Here is a 12,197-nt window from a genome sequence, read left to right on the forward strand (position 1 = left end):
GGGACAGACTGCCAAGAAAGTCTGACCACAAGTGAAGAAGAGGGTTGAATGGGTGAAGTTTAAATAGGGTCCAGCAACTCCACTGAGAAGTCCTCAAGCCAAAATCATAACATTCCTCTGTTTCAAACCTTCACTTATTTAAAATTCTTACCTTACTCTGAGAAAAAGACAAAGTCTCATAATGATGTATAAGACCCTCCATGATGAGGGCCCCAGCCTCTCTCTGACTCATCCTCTCTCCTCTCCTTTTCTCTCTGTTCACTCTGCTCTGATCCCGTTAGCTTCCTTGCTGTGCCTCATATCTTCCTGGTTTGCCTCAAACTCAGAGGGCCTCTGCCTGGCACATTCTTCTCCTTAATAGCAGCCCCTCTCTTCTTCCCAGTTTTATGGAAATGTCACCTACTCAACTAGACCTTCTCTAGCCACACTCTCTAAAACTAGAATTCCTTAGGATACTTCATATTCCCTTTTCCCTATTTTATTTTTCTCCTTAGCACTTGTCACTATCTAAAGGCATGCATATTTTGCTTAGCTACCTTGTTGTTTACCTCCACCTGAAACATTGTCTGTCACATAGAAGATGCTCAATATATTCACTGAATAAACAAATAAATTATGTTTCTAAATAAAATACAAATGTAAGTTCTACAGTCTGGCACATAGAAAATGTTCAAAATGTATTCATTGAATTCAGAAATTAGTGAATCAGAGACACAAGGGCTGTTTTGTTTCACTGCAACGGCACAGAGACTATCATCCTGTGAGTGAATAAAAATTAGTTTAGTAATCTTTTCATTATGTAAGTATTTTCAAAATCATAGTATAGTCCTTGACCTCCATGTGTAATTTTTGTCACTGGTCTATTAGACTTCCTGCCTTTGACCACTAATCAAACTAATTAAAGCAATTTGATTACAGTAAAATCAAAGGGACAATTTTCTACCTTATTCTTTGGGAGAAGAATGCAACTCCAACTGAATTAGTTTTGCAATGAAATTAATTTGTTCAGGTAAAATATACAGACTTAAAATAAATGAGAGGAAGAAAAGGGAAGACAGGACAAGCCTAGAAATTTTAAACTCTCTTTTTCTGAGTCTCTATGGAGGTGGAGGCAATCTTTAGTCACTTAAGTCCTACAGTTTTTGGTACCAAATTCTATTCCACCTTCCTCTCACTCTTTCTGACATATATTTAACCATTTGTACGCCATAAGAGTCTGTAGACGCAAGTGGCGGACCTTTTTAGATTAAATTCAAAATATGGTGGCAGTTAACTGGTTAAAACAGCCTAGTGCAAGAGGAACTCACCATAGACTCACAAGGGATGAAAGCTATACATTCCCTTTACTGTATCCTGGGATAGTTTTAGCAGATTTAAAGAACAATTTTTGACAATAGCCAAATAGGGCTCTTTGAGAACTAGTTATTTAAAGCCCTGCTAAATGTACCCTGAAAAAAATTAGAGAGTTTTATTAATTAGGTAGCCTGAAGAAAATTAAATCTTGAGTCACCACCCTGTGTGCCAAAATAAGGTGAAATCTTCAAAGTTCGCCTTGTCATTAGAAGGCCACAGTCGTCACGATTCACACTGAAGAACTTGACTGGTGGCATGTGTCAGTGAGAAAACCGCAGCAGCACGCTCAGAAAGACAAAGAAAAACTGGGTGTCATTGGAAATATGTGACTTCAGTTTCTAAGAAACCAGGGCAGTGAGTTGGAATTGACTGCTTTGACAATGGGAGACTGTGACATTTTCTTCCCAAAATACGCTGAAGGGTATGTGCCATGATCTGCGAAAAGGGTAAAAAAGGAAAAGCTTCATTGCCCCACCACTTTCTTAAGGATAAAAAAGTAGGGATGAGGAATCAATGGAATTCTTTCCCTAGCCCCAGCAGGCAATATTTTTACCTAAAAATATGTCCTAGAGAACTAGTGAATTTCAGGCAACTTCAAATATTCTCCAGAAGAAAGTACCACGTTGTAGTTATCATATATAAGAATGTTTGCTTGTCAAAAATATGACATTTTAAAAATCATTTGCATTTTAAATGTCTAAGGAATTTTAATCACTGATCAGTTTTAACCCACGTTTCCTGCATGCGTGCATAAGCATACACCCTCGACTTTGCCATCCTCATAAAAATTCTCTCTTAAGCTCTTACTTTCATGTGTTTTTAAAATGGTTCAGCTCCCCCGCAGCTCTCATCAGCCTGTCTTCCCAAAGGTCCCCCTGCCTGGAAAGATGAAAGGCCCTCTTCTCCTTGGCCAGGGCTCCTGTTTCTGCTTTCACACTAATGGAAAAGAACTGAAAGACAGGGCAGGAGCTGAGGATCACAGGCTGACCTTGAGCTAGTGCAATGCATTTTCTCACAGGGTTCTTTTTCAGCTCTCATATGGTCTTCATTCCCATTTGAAAAAGCTACCTAATGCTCAAATTTCTTTAATTAAAATCATCTTTACTGTTTTATATCTAACCAGTCATAGAATAAAAGAAACCAACTTATTTTATGGCAGGTTAATTTTAGACAATGGAGTCAGGCCATCTAGGTTCAGATCCCAGCTCTCTTTCTCTCTCTCTCTCTCTCTATAGCTATGCTATCTTGAAAAAGTTACATGACCTTTCTGTGTCCTGTTTTTTGCATATTTTTAAAATATATTTTATTGATTTTTTACAGAGAGGAAGGGAGAGAGATAGAGAGTTAGAAACATCGATGAGAGAGAAACATCGATCAGCTGCCTCCTGCACACCTCCTACTGGGGATGTGCCCGCAACCAAGGTACATGCCCTTGACCGGAATCGAACCTGGGACCTTACAGTCCACAGGCCGATGCTCTATCCACTGAGCCAAACTGGTCAGGGCCTGTTTTTGCATCTTTAAGATGAGAAATATTATTTCTATAAAATAAGAATAATGTTACTACCTATATCAAAGGGCTATTGTAAATATTAAATAAGCAAATATATGTAAAATATTCTATAAGCGTAAGCTATTAGTAGTTTATATTTCTCTTTTATATTGACTGATGCAGTTAGGACTCTTGATGACATTTAATGCCTACAGGATTAAAAACCACATAAAAGTTCAGTGCTATCTACTAGCTTACCAGTATAACTATTACTATGGCCTGAATATTTGTGACCCATCCACCCATTCGTATGTTGAAATTCTAACTCCCAAAGTTGATGATATTAGGAGGTGAGACCTTTGGGAGGAGACTAGATTGTAAGGGTGGCGCCCTCATGAACGGGATTGGTGACTTATAGAAGAGACCTCACAGAGATCCCCAGACCCTTTTCCATGTGAGGACACAGTGAAAGATTGGCAGGATGCAGCTTGGAAGAGAACCCGCACCAGACCATGCTCACACTCTGTGCTTTTGGAATTCCAGCCTCCAGAGCTGTGAGGAATAAATTTGTGTTATTTACAAACTACCCAGTCTGTGGTTATTTTGTGATAGCAGACTGAAAGGATTAAGACAACACTGTGACAGTTACTAAACACTTTTCATGTCTACAACAAATGTTTGATTGACTCGGCTTCAGGTCATCCTTGGCTGGCATTCAGGACTACAAGGCTTCTTTCCTTATGAATGAAGATATGGTGTTCTTGCCAATGAGAGTCAGGCAGTAATTTCTCCAGTAATATGCAGTCAATAATATTTAAGTGATTCTCATGGAATTATGTACTATTACCACTAATAAACTTTTTATTGGGTGATGATTGTGTGCTGGGCATTGAGCCAGATGCTGAGGACAGATAGAGGGCCATGACGTTGTCTTTCACAAGAAGCTTAACATCTAGTTGGAAAGACAGAAAATATTCATCAAGAGATAAATAAAAACAAATGGCAACATAAGGTCAGTGCAATCTAAATGGAGCAGATAATTGTGCTCTAGCAATTCAAAAGAGCAAGAGGCTATTCTAGGTTTGGGCAGCTGGAAAAGTCTTCTTACAAAAATCTAAAAGTTAGAACTCAATCAAGGTCTTGAGGATGAAGCAGTACTTTAAATAAGTTTAAGGGGGAAAAAAGAGAACAATTTCAGTGCTCAAAGAGAAATACTTATGGCACAATTGGAGAATGAGCTGGCTAGTTTAGCTGGATCAGGGTGTCATCACCCTTCATCAAGGGCAATTCCACAATTTCATGGCATACATAGTTTTTAAATTTAATATGAATTTAGATTCACCCAAAAATTCCATATTTCCTCATCCAGAGCATTATCTCTCACATCAGCATAATTAACATAATAGATCAATACTCTTGCATGTTACACTTTACCTTTCTCCTCTGCAACTATTTTGTCATTCATCGGTACACCCAATCACATGACTGTGGGTAACGTCGGAAGAGAAACTTAATTTAGCCATTGGGACTACATTAAAATTGCTCTTGAAAATTGTTCTGAGAAAGCAAAAGAGCTGAGAGGAAAACTGGTAAAATATACATTTCTATTGCTAATGTGATTTACCTTTATACTACACTGTACCGCATCAGAAAAGCAGAATATTTTGAGCTAAGAGGACGTATAGAGATTATTTTGTACAACACTCTAACTTTACAATGAAGAGACAGTGGTTTATTCGTAAGAGAATAAATTATTGGCAAAATCAAGACTAGAACTCAGGACTGGAAGTCAGAATCTGGTCTCTTGACTACCTCTATACCAGACTGGTGGATGAAGACTGGCCATGGAAACTTGGAGGAAGCCAATGGGTAGGGTCAGTGTAATATGGACTAAATGACCTCGTAGCCTGCTATGATAGAAATTCAGAGAGTATGGGAGCCTGAAGAAGTGAACAAGCCATGATATTGGGGCCAGCATCAAGACTGGGATCTTAGAGAAGTTGGACTCTGTGGGTCTGCGTTCCCTTAATGTGTCTTAGGGATTTGTGATTAAAGTGAGAGGTATGATGGCACCTTCTGTGTTTTTAAATCAACTTGTGAAATCAGTTATACTTTTGGGTATCAGAAAAATTCTTCCTTGACTGTCAAAGATTCTACTATACTTTTTTGATAATTTATTTAAGGTTCCTGGTTTTCTTATCAACTGATCCTATAGTTATTGCAATGAGGAGCTCTGACCAGTAGAATGTAGGAATGTTCTAGCATGAAAAATGCAATGGTAGAGCATATAAAGATATTTATCCTGAAAATCAGTTAGTCAATGCATATTGAAATGGTTATTCTTACTTTGTAGGTAACTCCTGCAACCTGATTCTACTGTCCAGTTTAACTTAACCCTTAAAAAATGTCTTTCTTGCCTGGTCAGTGTTGCTCAGTGGTTGAGCATCAACCTATGAACCAGGAGGTCACAGTTTAATTCCCGGGTCAGGGCACATGCCCATGTTGCAGGTTTGATCCCCAGTGTGTGATATGAAGGAGACAGCCAATGAATGATTTTCTCTCATTGTTGATGTCTCTCTCTCTCTCTCTCTCTCTCTCTCTCTCTCTCTCTCCTCCTTCTCCGAAACAATAAGAATAGATTTAAAAAAATTCTTTCTGGGAAGAGAAACCAAGATGGCGGCATAGGTAAACACCAGAAATTGCTGCCTCCCACAACAAATTCAAAAATACAACTAAAAGACAAAACGGACATCATCCAGAACCACAGGAAGGCTGGCTGAGTGGAAATTCTACAACTAGAAGGAAAGAGAAAAGCACACTGAGACTCAGAGGAGGTGCGGAAGTAAAGTGCAGAGGTTCGGAGGCACACGCGGCAAGGGCTGGCAACTGAGGACGCGGCTGTCTTTTTCAATCAGGAGGGAGACGCGCGCTCCTGCTCTGAACTCCAGTTCCGGGTGAGTCTCTGGGGACCTAGACTCATACCGGGAGAAACTGGACTATCTGGCAGCGGGCAGAACTCGGAACTCGAGGGCAGCTTCCTCTCAAAGGTGCTTACAGCGATTACCGGGACACTGAGATGCGGGGCCCCTTAAGGCAGGGCTGAGGATCAGCCATAGCCGCTTGCTCCACCCTGTTGATTCCCTGAGACCCCGCCCCACCCAAGCTGCAGCAGAGGCTTTTGCATATGAATGCCCTGGCCCTTTGCAACCTGAAAATTACCTAACAAACTGCAGCTGGGCCAGACAGACCCAGAACTTCCCAGAGAAGGCCCAAGGCCCCACAGCAGCTTGCATTGCTTCACAGCTGGGCCTCATCTGGGCACCTCCAAATCCCAAACAAGGAAGGGGAATCTGCAGATTTCTTCGTAGCTCCTGCTGGGTAGCCTCAGGCAGAGGCTAAATTAGCATCTCCTTATATCCAAGCGCCAGTGTACCCAGTGGTCAGAGTGGGACCATCCAATTACAACTCCTCAGATCCATAAGGGACACACTCAGGGGGCAGACTCAGTGAGTACCAAAGCCCCACTGAAGCAAGTCTTGCCTCATAAGGGTGTCTTCAGCACAGAAGTTCTCCTGCCGTAGACACAGCTGATTCTCACAGCCAATTGGCCTGGAGTTCAATTCCTCCCAGTGATACCTACAACAATCAGGGCTTAACTACAACAAGACTGTGCACAAAGCCCACAAAGGGGTGCACCAAGAGTGTCCACCTCAGGTAATTGGGGAGGCTGAGCCACTGGGCCCTATAGGACACCTAGCACACAAAGCCACTCTACCAACACAGGGAAGCATAAAAAATGAGGAGACAAAGAAACAGGACACAAATGACAGAAATGGAGGAAAGCAAACGACTAGATATAGAGTTCAAAACCACACTTTTAAGGTTTTTCAAGAACTTTCTAGAAACGCCGATAAATTTAGTAAGACCCTCAAAAAGACTGGTGAGACCGCCGATAAATGTAGTGAGACCCTCAAGAAATCTAGTGAGACCCTCGAGGTTATGAAAAAGGACCAACTAGAAATTAAGCATACACTGACTGAAATAAAGGATATTATGCAGAGTTCCAACAGCAGACTAGAGAATCGCAAGAATCAAGTCAAAGATTTGAAATATGAAGAAGCAAAAAAACACCCAACCTGAAAAGCAAAATGAAAAAAGAATTCAAAAATATGAAGGCAGTGTAAGGAGCCTCTGGGACAGCTTCAAGTGTACCAGCATCCGAATTATGGGGGTGGCAGAAGAAGAGAGAGAGCAAGATATTAAAAACCTGTTTGAAGAAATAATGACAGAAAACTTCCCCCACCTGGTGAAAGAAATAGACTTACAAGTCCAGGAAGCGCAGAGAACCCAAAGCAAAAGGAATCCAAAGAGGACCACACCAAGACACATCGTAATTAAAATGCCAAGAGCAAAAGACAAAGAGAAAATCCTAAAAGCAGCAAGAGAAAGACAGTCAGTTACCTACAAGGGAGTACCCATATGACTGTCAGCTGATTTCTCAACAGAAACTTTGCAGGCCAGAAGGGAATGGCAAGAAATATTCAAAGTGATGAATACCAAGAACCTACAACCAAGATTACTTTATCCAGCAAAGCTATCATTCAGAACTGAAGGTCAGATAAAGAGCTTCACAGATAAGGAAAAGCTAAAGGAGTTCATCACCACCAAACCGGTATTATATGAAATGCTGAAAGGTATCCTTTAAGAAGAGGAAGAAGAAGAAAAAGGTAAAGATACAAATTATGAACAACAAATACACATCTATCAACAAGTGAATCTAAAAATCAAGTGAATAAATAATCTGATGAACAGAATAAACTGGGATTATAATAGAATCAGGGGCATAGAAAGGGAGTGGACTGACTATTATTGGGGGGGAAAGGGGTGTGGGGGGTGCGGGAAGAGACTGGACAAAAATCATGCACCTATGGATGAGGACAGTGGGAGGGGGGGTGAAGACGGAGTGTGGGGTGGGAACCGGGTGGAGGGGAGCTATGGGGGGAAAAAAGAGGAACAACTGTAATAATCTGAACAATAAAGATTTAATTTAAAAAATAAAGAAAAAAGAAAAAAATTCTTTCTGAATGTCTATCACTCCGAAAAATATTTTTTCCTTCACAGAAAATCTCAATGTCCATTAAACAAAACTGACAGAGAAATAATATGAATGCCAAAATCATTCTTATTAAATCTTTTACAAATGGTAGAGAAAGTGAGAGCAGAGTGCCATTGTAAGCCTAAAAATAACAGCCATGTTGTAAATAACTGAATTCTGTGCCGATGGAGATAAATCCAACAAAATATAACGAGGCTATTTCAATGGGTAAAATGACAAAATCCATATATATATATATATATATATATATATATATGGCTAATATGCTAAGTGCCCAAAGGTCTGACCAGTCACTATGACACGCACTGATCACCAGGGGGCAGACACTCAATGAAGAAGCTGCCATGATGTACACTGCCATTTACAGAGAAATGGCACTGTGGACCTGGCGCCCACAAAGCAACACTTGGCTTCCACCAAGTAGGACACAGGCCCCGCCACACCCCGGAGCATCACCCCACCAAATTGCAGCCAATGCTGCCAAGACTCCATGGTGCAAAATGTGGCCCACAGCTCATCCTGGAAACAGTCACTGTGGGCGCCGGGTAATGATGTCACATAGCAACACCGAGCTTCCTCTCCCTAGCAACTAGCCTCCTTGGAGTTTCTTCAGCCCAGGAACACAACTTACTTTATAGCCAGGTACAAACATTTTACACTGTAACCAAATGTCTGTGAAGTGTTTTCCCATGCCTCATCTCATTTGATCCTCACAGAAGTCCTGGAGTATGTAGATAGGAGACTCAGTGAAATCCTATTTTCTTTTCATTAGCCAGAAAACAGAGATTTAGAAAGCTTAGAAACCTCACCTCACTTAAAAGAAGTAAGAAATGGTGGACCTTGAAAATGACTTCAGGTTTTCTCACTGCACAGAATATAGTCAAACACTGCTGTAGTTAAATATTTTACCCTTTGTTCTCCCTGCATGATCTGCAATAATAATCTGCTTTATGTTGATATTTACTGCTGTGTTGCTGACAATTACCTGAAAGAGAAGTTGGGATGCTTCACTGGGCTGGGAAAAGTTTAGCTAAATCAGAAAGCAGGTCTAAGTAAGCAGGTTTGTCTCTATATAAAGCTCTCACTGGTGCCAATCACACGAGTGTGTTTCCATCTGTCTTTGTTGATCTGTTGATCGTGAATTTGGTTGACACTTCTATTATAGAGAAAGGACTAATACCAATATTAAAATATTTCTTCTAATTGCTTTCCTTTCAATGTGCACGAATACGTGCACCGGGTCACTAGTAGTTTTTTTTTGTTTCTTTTTTTAATTTTTATTTTTTGCTAAAAGTATTACAAAGGGTATTACATAAGTGTCCTTTTTTCCCCCCCGCCCTTAACAAGCCCCTGCCCTCCCTTACCTTACTAGTAGTTTTAATATGAGAAAATGTAAGAGCATTCATTAAGGAGCGAATAAAAATTAAACTTGTAAGATTTATAAATTATGATTTATAAGAAGGTAATTCCTTATAAGAAAATTGTCTAACATGCATTGAAAGGTATTTTTTTTTGAAACTATACTACTTGATAACCAAGAAGGCCAAGAAATGAGTAGAGTAAGGATAAATAGTGAACATAAAACTTTATCAACTCCTTATACAAAAAAAATGTTATAGCCTCACCTGAACTGCTTCATGCACTTCTTGCCACCGTACCTGCAGAAAGAGAGCGTCAATTTGGAGAAGCCTTGCAATCTTACTGATCATGTATCCCAAAGTTCTTGACACATGGCAGGTTCAAAATGTTCTGTAAAATAAAGGATACCCAATATGGTAAGTTAGAATAATGAAATAGTACAAGCAAAGGTATAATTGCAGATTTGAACAGGTTGGCCTGAAAATTAGAGGCTATAAAAAATAAGAATAAAAACAACAAAATAAATGAAATTCTCCCTTCCAGAAAATTTAGTATATAATAAATATGAGGTATCCTTTGAAATTTCAGAGATGAGTCAAATAAAAAGGATTTGCAAAGCACACAGTCAATTTAGATATCTCATTACTTTACAAGGTACATGTGTTGAAAATGTATATGAAAGTTTTATTGTACAAGTCACAATCTCTATCTCATTTTCCTCATCTGTGAAATGGGGATAATAAGCTCTCCCATGTGAAATTGTTGAATAATAAATATGATAACATAGTTGAAAGTATATTAAGCACAAATTGATACTCATATATAGGGTATGCAATAATTCCTTCATTTCCTTATGATACAGAATATTGGGATGACACTGATGGTTCTAGAAGTCAATATCTAGTTTCCATTTATCAAATTCCTAATGGACACTCTGTTAGAAATATACTCATTTTATGATAGGAGGTATCTTAGAATGCAGGCTAAATGAAAAGGTAGGTGGGGAAAGGTAGAGATCCTGATGGCCTTTAAAAAATGCCTGAGGAGATTACAAATTAAAAAACCTGGCAACCCTTGCCATTTCCCTGGCCTGACCAGATACATGGGATGCCAGAAAGATTTCTGAAGAAGAACTTCCTTTTCAGGCTAAGGCAGATTTGTCAGGATCCCTGGTAACTGAGGGGCTGCTGTTCAGAAGTCCTGCCTTCTGGAGAGAGGCAACACAGTAGTAGGTTTTTTTCTTAGACTATATTAAAACTGTAATATTAAATGGGTAAACACATTTTCATGATTTCAAGATTACTGATCCCCATGGCACCCCATTCAAACAGGCATAAGGGTCTTCAGGGGTCTGGCTTTATAAAATATAAACAAAAGAAAACAGATCTGTTGTGAAATGTTTACTCACTCTGCAGAGAAGGAAAACTGATCCCTGATAACATGACTTCTATCATCAGACTCTTTTTAAAAATATATATTTTTTATTGATTTTAGAGAGGGAGAGAGAGGGAGAGAGAGACATCAATGATGAGAGAGAATCATTGATCGGCTGCCTCCTGCACATCCCCTACTGGACCGTGACCTCCTGATTCATAGGTCAATGTTCAACCACTCAGACTATTAGTGCACCTTGGCTGACATTAGCACCACCTGGGAAGCTTTGAAAAGCCCAGATGTTCAGGATACATTCCGGAACAACTAAATTAGCATCTTTGGGGGTGGGACTCAGGCATTGGTTTTTTTAAGGCTCCCCAGATGATTCCAGTGGCAACCACAGTAGAAAACCACAACTGTAATAGCTTTCCACTCATGACTACATCAAGTCCATGCTCCTTGGCTTCACATTTAAGTCCTGCCTCACCTTGATCCCTATCTGTGTTTTCAGCTTCACTTCCTATATTCCCAATGCCAGTCTATTCTGCTCATATTCTGTAACCTGCTGATAACAGAGATCCTTGTGTGTCCTTTCATTTATCTTACCTCTGCTTATTCTAATTACAGTAATCTTTCAACACCCAGCTCAAATGGTAGTACATCTATGAAGCTGTCCCTGATCCCCCAGTGTGGTGGTTTTAAAACGTGACTACAAATTCCTTCACACTACTCCCACAACATATGGAACCTAAATCTCTCCCCTTTAAACAGGGATTAGCCGTATAAAATTAATTTGAACACACAAAACGTGGCAAAAGTGACTTTTAAGTAAAGCTGGATTAGAAAAGGCCATACAGCTTCTACCTGCTGCTCTCTCAACACACAGGCAAAGATGGAGAGGCCAGGCAGGGACCACAGAAAGAGAGTGAGATGCCCAAGGAGCCCCAGCTGTTTCAACTCACCAGCTTTTATCATCTAAGCAGCATTAACTGCCAGACATGCAAACAAGTAAACCTTGAAATGATTCCAGTCCCCATGCTTCAAGTCATCCAGCTGAGGCCCCAGATGTCATGAAGCAGAGGCAAACTGTCCCTATTGTGCCCTGTCCTAACCCTAAAATACAGAAGCATAAATGGATAGTTAGCAATGCTAAGTCTTGGGATAACTTTCTACCCAGCTATAATGGAAACTTTCACTTTTCTAGATGATTTTATCTCTGCCCCCCATAGGGTACTTAACATATTCTTTCACTGTTTTTGTTACTAAACATGTTGTATCTCCTATTCTATATTGTAAGGTTCTTGATGCCAGAACTCATAGGTTATTGTTGATGTTTTTAAATCTCCTCAATGCCTTGCCCTATAAAATGTGCTCAAAATTTGACGAAACTTGTAAGCATAGACAAGTATTAGCCTTAATAAGACATTGTTCTGCTTTTTGTCTGGTTCCAAATTCCTGGCTATAATTGTCAACTGTATTCACCTAGTTTAATTAAAGGCTTTG

This window comes from Myotis yumanensis, unplaced genomic scaffold (assembly GCF_028538775.1).
Source record: "Myotis yumanensis isolate MYYU_CA2020_CCGP unplaced genomic scaffold, mMyoYum1.0.hap1 SCAF_9, whole genome shotgun sequence".
NCBI lineage: Eukaryota > Metazoa > Chordata > Mammalia > Chiroptera > Vespertilionidae > Myotis > Myotis yumanensis.